This window comes from Tympanuchus pallidicinctus, unplaced genomic scaffold (assembly GCF_026119805.1).
Source record: "Tympanuchus pallidicinctus isolate F22 unplaced genomic scaffold, pur_lepc_1.0 scaffold14, whole genome shotgun sequence".
Taxonomy (NCBI): Eukaryota; Metazoa; Chordata; class Aves; order Galliformes; family Phasianidae; genus Tympanuchus; species Tympanuchus pallidicinctus.
Window position 1 is genome coordinate 17,666,116 of NW_026294659.1, and position 15,774 is coordinate 17,681,889.

Genomic DNA, 15,774 nt, shown 5'->3' on the forward strand with positions numbered 1-15,774 from the left:
AAAAAAAAAAAAAAAAAAAAAAGCCAATATCTGCTATCTAATAAAACACCTGTTGCCTTCTCTTTTTTAGCTTTGCTACTCTCAATTCATCTCGGCTTCCCAGTATAAGTAGTATTTTAGTAGCATATGATCTCATTCGTGCTAAAATGGTGTTTCACAGATTGTCAGTCACTATTTAAAAATACACTTTAAATATTCCATGATATGGAAGATGTCCCAAGGAGAAATGAAGAAAAAAAAAATATATATATCCTTTGCTTAAAATTGCTCGTACAGCAAAATCTTCATTTTACAAATTCCTCTGAGCATGAAAAGAATCAGTTTTGAATATTTCTGATTTTGCAGCGCATTATTGCTGTAGCAAAAAAAATTCTTATAAGGAACCTCTGCAGGAGCCGTTTGGTCCTCTTTACTTAGATTGAGGCTGACCAGGTCAAAGCTGCTCCTTGCCAAGGAGAATTGTCTTTAAAAACATAAAAACTAGTGGGTAACACTTTTAGTTCCACATTATGTGTAGAATTAAGGAAAACAACAAAAACAACAAAACCCAAAACACCTTGATTGCAAAGCTCAGCATTTGCCAGACATTAAAAGCTTGATTGTACATTCCATTTTGCCTGTCGTGGTAATTGAAAAAATGCCTTCACATCACCCAGAACAACACCATTTCTTTATTGACTCAATCTCTTCTACAAGGATAACCGTTTCAAATCAGAATGAAATGAGTAGAGAAATAAGTAGAGAAGTGGTTTTTTGTTTTTTATTTTTGTTAAAGAGGAACTTTAAAAATTGGCTTAGTCAAGGTAATACAGAATGACAGGAGCTGACTCAACATTTTTTTCACCTGCCTTGTGATCATCTGGAAATAACTGCAACTTGAATCATTTGAAAGTCTGACTATTGAAAAGCTCCAGCAATCTGTAGACAAAAACTGTGGGAAGCTAATGATGCTGACAGGAAGAAAACATAAACCTCTGAGACAGGAAGCTGCCAAAGGTCCTCGAATATTTATTGGATGAAGAGTAAGATGAAAGCTGAAGTTAGAAATATTACTGGAAAAGGATCGCTGTTGTCAGAAATTAACAGGTGCAAACATACACTCACATCAGCACAGAGATGCAAATAACCTTTAGAAATTAAATACAGGAAGAATACAGCAGGTCATCTGAATAGGGAATGATGAAGAGGGATATGGATAGACAGTATGCAGCAAAGCACTGGGAGATTAATAGACAAATATTCAAAGCTGGCACTGGCTAGAAAGAAACATTAGCACTCTCCTGAAAGTACTAAAACACAAATACATCAAGTTTATTTACTGATTGTGTCACTAAACCATAATAAACTGTCTTAGGACAAAAAAAAAGCTCTCTTACAGTCATGTAAAAGTTGTCACTCCACTTCAATTGGACCTTTCTTGTCCTAAGGAAATGCTTAATTCATTTTGCTAAAGAACTTACCTGGAGGAAATGCTGCAGAACATTACAGACTTATCCGATGATAGCTGAGGTCATCATGCTCCCCTGGGTACAGCCACAAGACTTTCAAACCAATACACTTTTTTATCAAACTTTGTTGCTGTCAGGTAGAAATCAGCCTCCAAAAGAACCTGTGACAGAATCCCGAGCAGCAGCCGATACTCTGTGCCAGTGGTCTTAGCAGTTTAACTAAAATATAGAGGGCTTTTAGCAGTATTTGCAGTAATGACTCTCAAACATACTGAACAGCTTTGAAAACCGTTATTTCTAGATAACAGAGAATAAGTACTGATTTTGGTAGTCTCTTATTTACACTTACGTCAGATTATGAATAGAATGTACATACCTGCTCTTCAATGCTGCCCCTTAGAGGACACAGTCAAGAAATTCATCCATCTCCCGTCGAAGAGCCTTCGGAGACAGTACAAAGAGAATGCATCAGGACAATATAATGTTGTGCCATTTGAAACCTATTAACAATTTTCATTCTGACTGTTCACCATTACGGTATATTAACATGTTAAATTCCTTAATCACTTCTAGGAAATGCCTCTGCTTCAGTGATATTTGTCAAACAAAGCAAAAGATTTCCCATACCGCTTTTGTGTAAGTCCTCTATTGACATCCCAGTTTTAACTTTGTGATTTTCGTCACATAGTCATCCACACTAATCTGAGAATAAAAAGAAATCTACAGACTAAACATGTACTCTTCTTTTTGTTTTAATTCTTTTTCCTTTTTATGTACTCCTTTTTGTTTAGTTCTGTTGTCAGTACCAGCTGATTGTCTTAACTCCGTGGACTGTACCCAGGCTGCCATAGCTCCTGCTTGAGATCTCTTGATCCTGATACTCTTGTGAGAGCAACAAGAATGCCACCTTATCAGGGAGGCAGCACAGAATACTGCTCTCTAGATAATCTGAATTAAGGGATCCTCATAAAAATGTTGAATAATCTCATCTTTCAAGATGCAGAAACTCTATGTTTGAAGTCTGATGATGCTTTGAATTCCAACAGATGTGTGCAGTTAGGTTGTAACATCTGGTAGCCATCTATTTCCGATGAAACGTTGAAATGTTGTGATATTTAAGACTGAAGTCTCAAGTATTCTCCAACGGCATCAAAAGAAAAGCTGAAAGGTAGGTGGGGTAGCACATATTTGGGGACAAATTGCACATTCCAGGTAACAGTTCAGATCATCACCCTGTTTGCCATTTGACTACTGTCTTTAAACACAGATTAAAACTAAAGAAGTTGCTATTCGAATAACTAAAATGAAAATTACTCCTGTCTATTCACACAATTCCTATACTTCTATAGTCATAATAAAATGTCACCCATTTAAAATTAACAAAACCAGCTATCAGTACAGCCCACGCTTCTTGAAATGTTAATTCCAATACCACTAGCACTAAACAGTTTGTATTACCAATGATTTTCTATGAGTCTGTGCAATGTCATGCTAAGGATTCACTCTAATGAATTTAAGGGAGAAATACCAGAAGTATGTATCTGGAATTCTTTAGCACAGACACCTAGACATAAAGCATAAGGATTTATTTTCATTAGTTTTAAAGTAAAAATACCATGGATTACACCCTTAGAAATAGATACTCAGTGTTTTTTTATTTTAGTTTGGTCTGTGATCCCAGTATGTAAAATCAGTTATTAGCTCTCAGCTTCATAATCTCACATGAGTCTCATCAGAACACCACCTTTTGTTTTGTAGTTCTTCCATACCTGCCAGTGGTAACAGAAAGTCAAGACGAACTACCACAGAGGATGGAGGCATAATGAAGTACCTCAGTAGGTGTTGGAGTTCAAGCTTTCAAACTGAAGGCTTGAAAGGCGGACATCAGACCACCTAAGAGAGCAAAAGCTGTTACACTTATTTCTTCAAAACCATCATAAATAGAATCGTATGTTGCTGAATGATTGCTTTGGGTTTTTCATCTTCTCTACAGATTTCTCTCTGAATCCTATTCCACGGTGTTTTTCTGAGTTCATGCACAAAGCAAGTCTAATTGTCAAATGTCTTCTTTTATTTCTAAAGCACGTGAAGTTCAAACGAAGCAAAAAATTTAGCAGTATGGTTCAGAGTTCTATAGACTCTGCCCCCCAACATTTCCTTCTGTGAAAGTGCTGCCTTCGGGGCCAACCTATCCAAAACCTCTGTAAGTGATCAAGCAAGCAATTATTCTGTCAGAGTTTCTGGAAATGTGAGGAACATAGATGACTTCCATGTATATCTGTGGCATGTTGATGTTCAAAGTGGTGGCATGGCTTGTTGCCACACAGTGTTCTACTTCAGGCACTGGTTTAATGTCTTCTGCTTTTGTTGCCAGCTGGCTGAGAAGAGGGACTTCTGCTAATGGACCAGAATAACCAGTGTGAAGTTATATTTTTGGACCATTTTTTACCCAAGGGAATGACTACCAGAAAATTTGCTGTGAATCTCACGTGAGGCATTTCTGGGATTCACAGTATAAAAAGGTTATTGAAGGAATCCAAAGGAAGGCAACAAAGCTGGTAATAGCACTGGAAGGGATGGTCTGTGAGGAGAGGATGCTTGTACTGTCAAGTCTTGTCTGGAAGAGGTCAAGCAGGTCTCATTGCTCCTCACATCTTCCTGAGCAGAGGAAATGGAGAGGAAGGCATTGATCTCTTCTCACTGGAAATCAATGACTGGATGCATGGCAAAGCTGTGCTGGGGAGGCTCAGGCTGATATTTGGAAAAACTTTTTTGCTGTGAGTGTGGTCACACACTGAAATAGGCTTCCTAGAGGGGTAGTTGAAGCCCCATGGCCGTCAGTGTTCAAGAGGTATTTGGATAAAATCTCCAGTAAAATGCTGTAACTTTTGGTTACCCCTAAACCAGTCAGGCAGTTGGCCTAGATGGTCTTTTAAATGTCCCTTCCAAGGGAACTATTCTTTTCTGTTCTATTCTGTTCCATTCTGTTCTTTCACTGCATGCATATTACAACACTGGTACATTCACAACTATCTGTTTTGAAGTTGTTATTAAAAAATGTTTGCTGCTTATTTTTTACATTTAAACCATGTCTTGCTGCTTAAATGATACTTAGTGTATGGGAACTGCTGAATCATGACCCGAATCTCTGATTGACCACCTGAGGCAAGCAATGAGTGAAACATGGGAGCACAGGTGAAGGCAATTCACCTGTGCTACCAGAAGTGGTGGAGCCTGGCTGCACCTCTCCTAGACTCATTTAAGAGCTGGCTAGCAGTGGGGAAGGATCTCTTCTGCAGATCCCTCATCTGGAGTTTTGCAGTAAATCTGGGATGTGGGTAAGTGTTCTATTTATTCTCTTTTTGTTATTGTAATCTGCTTCACCAAACTCTCTTGTTAATTTCATAATCCTAATGTCTTTATATTAATTGAGTATACGTTTAGGCAATTGTCCATTTACAATATTTATATAACTATATAAATATTACTTTTTCCCTACTGTGTAACTTAAATGCCAATAGTGTATTTTTCATCTTAACAGATTTTAAGTAGTAGGTGATCTGACTACTGTTCAGAGATAGGATCACAGTTTAGGGAGTTAACTAATATATTGGAATCAGATCTTATGATATGGTCCCAGACTTTGGCATGGATATATCTAGGGCCTTTGTCGTGATACTAAAGCATGATTTCCTTCTTTATACAGTGTGGTATTATATCTCCTACTTTGCAGAAGTGTATAGCATTTAGTTATTAACATTTCTTTAAATACTTAAGGAATTGTGTGAGGAAGACTATGCATCACTTGGCAAGATGTGATATTTAGTTACACTTAAGAAAGCTTATGCAGGAAAGAAAGGGCTGCAAAGGTGTCCTTTGAACTCTTCTGATTCACAACCAAGTACAGAGTCAGGCCAATTGCCTGGCTGCTGGCAGATACATGGGGCTGAAAGAGAAGCCAGGAAATAATGGGATACACAGAAGTTCCCTAGGTCATGCTGGTGGGTCACAATCTGTGCTGGTAGCAGGATAAAGAGAGCTCTGCAGTCCCTGGGCCTGATGCCTCATCTCTGGAACTGTTCAAGTCTAGGTAGGATGGGGTTTTGAGTAACCTAACCTAGTGGAAGAGACCTCTGCACATGTCAGGGGTGTTGGAACTGTATGAACTTTAAGGTCTCTTCCAAGTCAAACCATTCTATGATTTAGAAGCAGCTGGGCCAGGAGACTCTCACTGACCTAAGTTCGGGAGACTTCATGGGTTTCTCAACAGGTATATTCTGAAGATATACAATTACAAAACCTAAGATTAATCCCCAAATACAAACAGAGGTAATACAAGAAAGAAAATCTTCAGTTACTTGGACAAGGTCTTTAAGATTATTTGGGTAGAGAAATGAGGTATTAAAAAACTGAAAAAAGAAAAAAACTCCACTTTTTTTTTTTTTTCCTAAACATTTATTACTGCTTTAGACTAACCCTTAGAAAATTCTAGATTGGTCCTCTGAGTCAAGGCAGGACACAGTGCAGAAAGGTCTTAGACCTCAATGGCCCAAGTGCCAACCAGCCTAAGGTCTTGAGCTCACAATCCCACTACTTAGCTATATTTGCTTTAATTAGCATCAGCAGAGTGAAATAAATGCAGATCAGATGTGATAGTAGCTTGTTTCTAGGAGTCTGCAAACAGTTGTGATTTCTTTTACTCTTCATGACTTCAACTGAGTGCTATTTCTGCAGAAGTCTTTAGCTATCCAATCCTCAGCCCACCATCCTGTTCCAGTATTTCCTATCTTTTGAAAGTACAGCCTAAAATGACTTTCCCCCACTCCTCAGTTTGATGTTCTCCAAGTTTCCACATCCCATACATGCTGATAAATTCTTCCCACCTCCAGCAAGAGCAGCCAAACAAAATAGCAGCTGGTTTGTATTTCCCAGATACTGTGCAATGCCCTGGAAAAAAAAACTCTCAAATCACCATTTCAAGAACTAAAGAGAGATGACTCCCCAGGCCTTAACTGATGCCTGGATTTGGCTTTCTCATGGAGAACAAAACATAATATCTAGATCTGTTGTTTTTACCCAAAGAATCTTTCTTATGCTATCAAAACCAGAAAGAGCTCAATGATTTTTGCTTTCCCTCATAAAGCAGATGTCCTTGGACTGTGTTTTGGTGTGTAGTGTGTCTACGACTCATCACGATTTTATACCTGAATAGTACCTGCAACATAAAATAGTTCAAACAGCATCACTTCCATTCTGATACTATCAGCCTTTCCAATCTTGTTTGATTAGAAAAACTTCTGATCTCTTGCTACGTATACAGAGAGAATCAAACATTATGGATCTTTAGCTCTTATGTTATTTTAAAATAAGTCAACATTTTCAAAGAATTCCACCCCATGCAAAGCTGATTCCTCTCTAAAATCCCTAGAAGTGGGGACTTCAGGAGTGACTAGCTAATTGGATTAGCTATAGCAGAAAGCTTGTATATTGAGTTAAAAATACACTGATGGTAAACAAGTCTCTTTCCTGTCTTGGTTGTACCAGCAAGTGAGATAAGCCTGGGATGCATGTAGCATTTAACTCAGGAGCTGTGCACCAATGACCTAAGAAGTACTCATAGCTGATTAGAGCACTCCTCGTTTTGTGACAGGTGAGATAATCCCAGTCTGGAAAAAGATTGTGCAATTTACTGCTGCTGTTACCAAGAGAATAATGCTCATCTTGAATGCTCAGTCCTATGTGGTTCACACTTCTGTGTGTCCTGCATAAGTGTGATTCTCTGCAAACTAGGTGTGATCCTCAGGTTTTCATCAACGTGATGCTCACATTTGATCACTGGACAAACATCAGCACTGACTGACAAACAATCAGATATTTTACCCACCATCCCACCAAACACTTTTATGTCCCTTATTTTTCCAATTTGTCAGGTTCCCACTGTGGAATAAGTAAATAGAATCTAAGTCTTTTAGCATTCTGCCCTTTTTATGAACTTCGCAAGATCTTGTTAAATTTTACCATCCCATAATCTGACAAACATATGCTGACAGATAAGTTGGGGATTTCCAAGTGTACAGTAATAGATTTGGGCTGTCAAAAGGGCAGCCAACTGCCAATAGCCAACCCTGTGACCTTTGGATGGTCCTCTAGCATGGTGATGTCTGCACAGAATATAAATGAATAGCTAAAAAAAGATCAAGGCCAAGTCAAAGTCATGATTAGACACTGAGTCCCAAATACCTCCCAATTATAACAGAGTATTTTAGTTCAATATAGATTAATGTATACGTATATATGTTCATAATTATGTATGTACATATACACATGTATATTCCAGAATCAGTAGTATTCTGGTTTTTAAAAAATGTAGCAACATAAACTTAACGAAATATATTGGAGCGAGAGAGCAGTTCAAGAAATAAGAGAAGATAGCGTAAGGCAACATTGCCACAGAGAGACTGTTGAGTGGTTCCCTTCTTCCCTACTTACGAGCAGAAATAAACACCGAGTAAATATAACACACACACACACAAAAAAAAAGCCTAGACTAAAGTGAAATGGACAGCTGAAGTGCTGAAAAATAATAAGATTAAAACCAGAAGCTGCTTAAGTAACTGGAGTTAAATTAACCAGGAGCACCATGCTATGGTCCAACAACTGAGAGCCCATAGAGCTTCTTAGGGATCTCAAAAGAGTTCCAGAGACCCCCCATGGAGCTGCATAGTGTCCCCATAGAGCTGCCTAGTGACACCGTAACAGTTCCATTATGACACCTTAGAGCTCCATAGTGTTGCCCTAGACCTCTACAGAAAACCCATAGAGCTACATGGTGACGCCAAAACAGTTCCATTATGACCCCATGGAAGTCCAAAGTAATCCCAGAGCTGTTCCATTGTGTCCCCATGGAGTTCCCTTGTGACCCCATAGGGCTTCCTAGGGACCTCAGAACAGCTCCATAGACACCCCATGGAGATTCATAGTGACCCCATAGAGCTGCACATTGACCCCATAATAGTTCCCATGTGACCCCCAAGAGCTTCTTAAGGAACTGAGAAAAGTTCCATAGGGACCCCATGGAGTTCCATAGAGACCCGAAAACAGTTTGATTATGACCCCATGTAGCTCCATAGTAATCCCTGAGCTGTTCCCTTGTGACCCCATAGAGCTTCTTAGGGACATCAGAACAGTTCCACAGACACCCCACGGAGTTCCATAAAGACCCCATAGAGCTGCCTAGTGAACCAAAAACAGTTCCACTATGACCCCGTGGAGCCCCAACGTAATGCCTGTGCTGTTTCATTATGTCCCAATCACAGTTCACTTGTGACCTCACAGAGCTCCATAGGGACCTGCTTACAGTTCCATAGACACCCCATGGAGTTCCACAGAAACCCCATAGAGCTGCCTAGTGACCCGAAAACAGTTCCATTATGACCCCATGGAGCTCCATAGTGATCCCATAGATGTTCCATTGTTAACCCAGAACAGTTCCCTTACGACCATAAGAGTTCCATAGTGGCTCCATTGAGCTGCACAGTGACCCCATAACAGTTCCCTTGTGACCCCATAGAGCTCCGTAGGTTCCACATAATAGATGTACTATGACCGCACAGAGTACCATAGTGACCCCATAAAAGTTCGATTTTTACCCCTTAACAGCTTATTTATGACCATATGGAGCTCCATAGTGACCCCATAAGAGCTCCATTGTGACACCCTACAGCTGCACAGTGACCCCAAAACAGTTCCATCCTGAACCCACTGAGCTTCTTAGTCAATTATAATTCTTTGGAGACTCCATGGAGGTCCAAAGACCCCCTATAACAGGAACATTGGGACCACATAGCAGCTCCATGGTAACCCTGTCAAGCTCCATAGTGGCCCCATAATATTTCCATCCTGACCCCCTAGAGCTCGACAGTGACCCCACATCGGATCCCCTATGAGCCCATAGAGCTTCATTTGACCCCTTACCAGTTCCCCTATGAGCCCTTAGAGCTTCTTAGGGAACTCAAAAGAGTTTCAGAGACCCCCCGTGGAGCTGCATAGTGTCACCATAGAGGTGCCTAGTGACCGATCAGAGTTGCCTTGTGATCCCCTAGAGCTTCTTAGGGACCTGAGAAGAGTTCCATAGACACCCCATGGAGTTCCATAGAGACCCCTTTGAGCTGCCTAGTGACCCAAAAACAGTTCCATTATGATCCCATGGAGCTCTATAGAAATCCCTGAGCTGTTCCATTGTGACCCCATAACACTTCCCTTGTGACCCCATACAGCTTCTTAGGGACATCAGAACAGTTCCATAGGCACCCCATGGAGTTCCATAGAGACCCCATAGAGCTGCTTAATGACCCCATAATAGTTCCCTTGTGACCCCATGGAGCTCTGTAGGTTCTACATAACAGATCTATTATGACCTCCAAGAGCTCCTGGTGACCACCAAACAGTTCCATTATGACCCCATGGAGCTCCGTAGTGATCCCATAGAATTTCCATTGTTACCCCATCACAATTCCCTTATGGCCACAAGGGTTGCATAGTGACACCATTGAGCTGCACAGTGACCCCGTAACAGTTCCCTTGTGACCCCACTGAGCTCCATAGGTTCCACATAATAGATGTATTATGACCCCGCAGAGTACCACAGTGACCCCATGAAGCTCCATAGTGACCCCATAAAAGTTCGATTTTTACCCCTTAACAGCTCCATTATGACCATATGGAGCTCCATAGTGACCCCATAAGAGCTCCATTGTGACACCCTACAGCTGCACAGTGACCCCAAAACAGTTCCATCCTGACCCCACTGTGCTTCTTAGTCACCTAATAATAATTCTTTGGAGACTGCATGGAGGTCCAAAGATCCCCTATAACAGGAACATTGGGACCACTTAGCAGCTCCATGGTGACCCCGTCGAGCTCCATAGTGGCCCCATAACATTTCCATCCTGACCCCGTAGAGCTCGACAGTGACCCCACATCTGATCCGCTATGAGCCCATAGAGCTCCATTGTGACCTCTTACCAGTTCTCTTAAGAGCCCATAGAGCTTCTTAGGGAACTCAAAAGAGTTTCAGAGACCCCCCGTGGAGCTGCATAGTGTCGCCATAGAGGTGCCTAGTGACCGATCAGAGTTGCCTTGTGACCCCATAGAGCTTCTTAGGGACCTGAGAAGAGTTCCATAGGCACCCCATGGAGTTCCATAGAGACCCCATAGAGCTGCCTAGTGACCTGAAAACAGTTCCCTTGTGACCCCATAGAGCTTCTTAGGGACCTGAGAAGAGTTCCATAGACACCCCATGGAGTTCCATAGAGACCCCATAGAGCGGACTAGTGACCCCAAAAGCAGTTCCATTATGACCTCATGGAGCTCCATAGAAATCCGTGAGCTATTCCACAGTGAGCCAGTCAGAGTTCCCTTGTGACCCCATAGAGCTTCTTAGGGACATCAGAACAGTTCCATAGACACCCATGGAGTTCCATAGAGACCCCATAGAGCTCCATGGTGACCTCAAACACTTCCATTATGACCCCATGGAGCCCCAAAGTAATTCCTGTGCTGTTCCATTATGTCCCAATCACAGTTCCCTTGTGACCCCACAGAGCTCCATAGGGACCTGCTTACAGTTCTGTAGACCCCCCACGGAGATCCATAGTGAGCCCATAGAGCTGTCTACTGACCCCATAATAGTTCCCTTGTGATCCCATAGAGCTCCGTAGGTTCCACGTAGCAGATCGATTATGACCTCCAAGAGCTGCACACTTACCCCCAATCATTTCCACTATGACCCCATGGAGCTCCTTAGTGATCACATAAAAGTTCCATTGTTGCCCCTTAAAAGCTTCTTTATGACCATATAGAGCTCCATAGTGACCCAACAGAGCTCCATGGTGACCCCATTAATGTTCAATTCTTACCTCAGAATAGCTTCATTTTGACCATAAGAGCTCCATAGTGACGCCATAGAGCTCCATCGTGGCCCCATAACAGTTCCATTCTGACCCCATGGAACTTTATATTGACCCCCTTGGAGCTCCATAGTGACCATATGGAGCTCCATAGTGACCCCATAAGAGCTCCATTGTGACACCCTACAGCTGCACAGTGACCCCAAAACAGTTCCATCCTGACCCCACTGACCTTCTTAGTCACCTAATTATAATTCTTTGGAGACTGCATGGAGGCCCAAAGATCCCCTATAACAGGAACACTGGGACCACATAGCAGCTCCATGGTGACCCCGTCCAGCTCCATAGTGGCTGATAACGTTTCCATTCTGACCCCCTGGAGCTCGATAGTGACCCCACATCTGATTCGCTATGAGCCCATAGAGCTTCATGTGACTCCTTACCAGTTCCCTTATTAGCCCATAGAGCTTCTTTGGGACCTGAGACCAGTTCCATAGACACCCCATGGAGTTCTATAGAGACCCCATAGAGCGGACTAGTGACCCAAAAGCAGTTCCATTATGACCCCATGGAGCTCCATAGAAATCCCTGAGCTCTTCCATTGTGACCCCATAACACTTCCCTTGTGATCCCATACAGCTTCTTTGGGACATCAGAACAGTTCCATAGACATCCCATGGAGATCCATCGTGACCCCATAGAGTTGCCTAATGACCCCATAATAGCTCCCTTGTGACCACATAGAGCTCCATATGTTCCACATAGTGGATCGATTATGACTTCCAAGAGCTCCTGGTCACCACCAAACAGTTCCATTATGACCCCATGGAGTTCCGTAGAATCCCATAGAAGTTCCATTGTTACCCCAACACAGTTCCCTTATGACCATAAGAGTTCCATAGTGACGCCATAGAGCTGCATAGTGACCCCATAACAGTTCCCTTATGACCCCATAGAGCTTCTTAGGGACCTGAGAAGAGTTCCATAGAGACCCCTTAGAGCTCCATGGTGACCCCGAACAGTTCCATTATGACCACATGGTTAGCCCCAAAGCAATCCCTGTGCTGTTCCATTGTGACCCCATAACACTTCCCTTGTGACCCCACAGAGCTCCATAGAGACCTGCTTACCGTTTCGTAGACACCCCATGGAAATATTGAAAGACAACCATCTGCAGCAGGAACCCCTTCTGTCTGCTATCTGGAGTTTTGGGCTGAGTCCTGGGGCTGCCCTTCTGGTGCTCCACCAGGAGCTTGGAACGCTGCCAGGCCACCTGCAGAAGAAGAAATGGACTCACAGCATTCTACCAGTTAGCAGTTAACAAAACGTTCACCTTATAACTTTTGAGGAGAACACTAGCACCACCACTATCTTCACAGCTCTCAGCTTTACAGAGAAACTCTGGGCACTGATTGGAAGTGATTGGTTTGAGAGCACCTGGTGGGGTCACAGTGGGAACTGTGCTTTAATTGATGAAGAACTGTTTCAGGTGGGAAGCACTGGGAAGGAAAAGGCCTTTCAGAGTTTGTGGGACAGAAACAAATAAGGCTTCATTTCTCACTTTAATGTGCATGGATTCACTCCGATACAAAGTGACTGCATAAGATCTCCCTCACTTCCTGCATTTCGGGCAGATGAAGGGGCACTGCTGCTCATAGGAAGGTACATCATTTGCTCCACCAAATCTCACAGCATTCTGGTGGGAGCAACGGAGGGTCCAATAAAGTATGCCTTGGTAATAGAGAGGGTGGGGATGGCACTAAATGTTTGTATCCTGATTTCTTTCTCTGTCTTTGCAGATACTTTAGAGGTAGCACTGCTGAGTAATAGAAGTGTGAATAAAATATATTTGGGTTACAGCCAATGAGTCTGGATCTGTGGAACGGAAAGATAAATAAATGAGGATGTGATGAGTCTATTTCTTTCAATGCATTTGCAACATATCTTAGTCAGCCTAAGCTCTAGGTTTGAACTCATGACAGATACTTTAATACCCATTTCAGCAATTAAAAGCCTTAGTTCCCGTGCATTGCTGTCTTTCAGTCCCAAACTGCTCACAAGTAACTCTTCTCATATATATTTTCAGTTATTCTAGTACAACCTTTGCTTCAAGAGAGATTACCTGCAGCAGCTGAAGCACTGCAAGCACACAGCTATCCTGGCAAGAAGAGATGTGGCTGCTCCTCTCCTGCAGAAAGAGCTGAATGAGAGCCCTCTGAGGAGCAGCTCAGGTGCCCAGCCTGTGCAAGGAGTGGTTGCTGGGCTGGAAAGGAGCCTGCAGCCAGCAGATCCTGCAGCAGGCATGCAGAGAGTGGCACTTCTGCTCCTCCACCTTGCAGTGCTCTGCTCTTCATGGCATACACTTTTACACCTGGCCCAGTACAGCAGGAGCTTCCCCAGCACCCATAGGCACCAGAGTGGCTGGTTCCCTGGTCTGCCCCACCGTGCCCCATTTTGCCATGGCCATGCTGACACTGCCTAACAGGGTGGCCCTGGGCAGCCCTGCAGTGCCCAATATACTCCTGCAGCTCTGGTAGGGTAGATGGACCACAGCATGGGACCCACAGCAGACAGTGGGGACAGCAGCACCTAGTTACAAGTTCATGAGCTGATAGTTCATAGACAGATATTTCTGGAAATAAAATGTTTGAATAATAAACTTTTTCATTTGCTATGACTTTTTTTTAGGTTTTCTTTTTTTTAATATTTGTTCAGTGAAATCTTAGATTGAATTTGTATTTCACCTCTCAAAAGGCAGCTCTAGCATCAATGTACAGGTTTTCCATGACAATCAAGCTCTGGATTCTTAGCTGTTGAGGGTAACAGACTGGTTGGTGTTTTCATGCTGCATGCACTGAGAATGCTCATCCTAATGATGTCTTCTGAGAGAAAATTAGGAGAGACTAATTAAATAACAGCATTTTAATTATTGAAGACTCAGAGAATGTCACCTTCTTAGTAGGATGACTGCTCACAAAGTATCTCTCTACATTCTCAGGCAGTAATAACCCAACTTAATTTCTGAGCTAATGCTTCCCAAGTTTGTAAGAAACCATGTGCCTTGGAGAAGTCGTTCCTTAAAATTCAGACAGTGGTGTTATGGAAAGAAGTTATGAAAAGATAACTATATATAAACATATATCTATTATATATATAAAGATAACTTATTTCTTGTTTTAGAAAGGTTATAATGGATGTCACTTTGAGAAGTATTTTAAATAGTAAAATCCCTTTTCTTTAACACCATAAACACTATTACTTTGAATCTTCTATTGCCTATCTTGGCTTAAAGCAAGCAAGGATAATAACAGCAATGTATATAAATGAGTTCAGAAATATTTTTAGTACAAATCAGTAGTGTTTGGGGATGGACATTTTAAGTCCAGCTTGGCACTCCACCTTGAATGATGTAGTGCTGGAAAGTGATCAGACCCTGCAGGAGAACAGCCACAGGGCTCCTGGCTGAAATCTGCAAAATATTCAGGAAGCATTTCAACATTTAACTATTATGTTTCCTACCTGGGAAAAAAAATGTACTCGTATAAGTCCTGCGATAATGAGGCAGGTCCAGATGATAGCTTAGAACATGTAAAAATTTAAGAGTTGATGAATCAATTGAGACTTGTCTGAAGGTCATGCTGGATGTTACAGAGAACTGAAAATCATTCTGTGAGTTACTGATTAGCAGTCTAACCACCTGATCTCTTCTCAGTCTGTGCAATAAAATGGATATCTCTAAGTAGAAGCATTCAACTGTTAAGACCCCTGATTTCATGCTCATGACTATGAAAAGTCATCTGCATTGACTTAGAAGTGTCTCCTCCAAGGCTATGAAAAGATAACATACGTTGCTTTATAAAATGCAAACTCATCTGTAGTACAAGACCGGAATTTCCTTATTCCTAAGCTGCCCTGTGATGCAAATACATTGGAAGGGAAAAGAGAGAGTTAAGTGGGGTTGCACCCATTATGCCAGGTACGAGGACTTCCTTTCGCAGCACCCACACACCTTGACTGCAATAGACAGGGTGGGATTGGTTCCCTCTACTGGCTTGAAGTTGCACCAGAGGAGTTACAGGTCAGATACTAGGAACAATTTCTTCTGACTAAGAGCAGTGCAGCAGTGGCACAGGCTGCCCGTGGAGGTGGTGCAGTCACCGTCCCTGAGGTGTTCAGGAGCCGTGTGGATGTGGCACTGAGGGACGTGGGCAGTGGGCGTGGGGGGGTGGGCTGGTGGTTGGACTGGGGGATCTGAGAGATCTTTGCCAACCTTCATGATTTTATGATTCTATGATAAATCCCATAATGACTTCTAGCAAAAGTTCACACACACTTCTGAAGCTGATTCATGGAGTGCTTTATTTTTCCTTTCCATTCTCACTCCTTATTGCAATGTCATGATAAGTCAAAACTGATGA

At 42.2% G+C, this 15,774-nt stretch overlaps 1 protein-coding gene across 2 annotated transcripts in view; it reads right to left on the minus strand.

Moving 5' to 3' along the window:
- MAP3K7CL (MAP3K7 C-terminal like) overlaps nt 1-1,751 on the minus strand; it is a 34,400-nt gene extending 32,649 nt beyond the window's left edge. Inside the window, exon 1 of one of the 2 annotated variants that reach the window (XM_052674090.1) lies at nt 1,461-1,751. The gene's annotated coding sequence lies outside the window, so the exon portion shown is untranslated. The remainder of the gene's footprint in view (nt 1-1,460) is intronic. The other variant, XM_052674089.1, reaches the window with a different exon arrangement.
- Nucleotides 1,752-15,774: the final 14,023 nt, after the last annotated feature.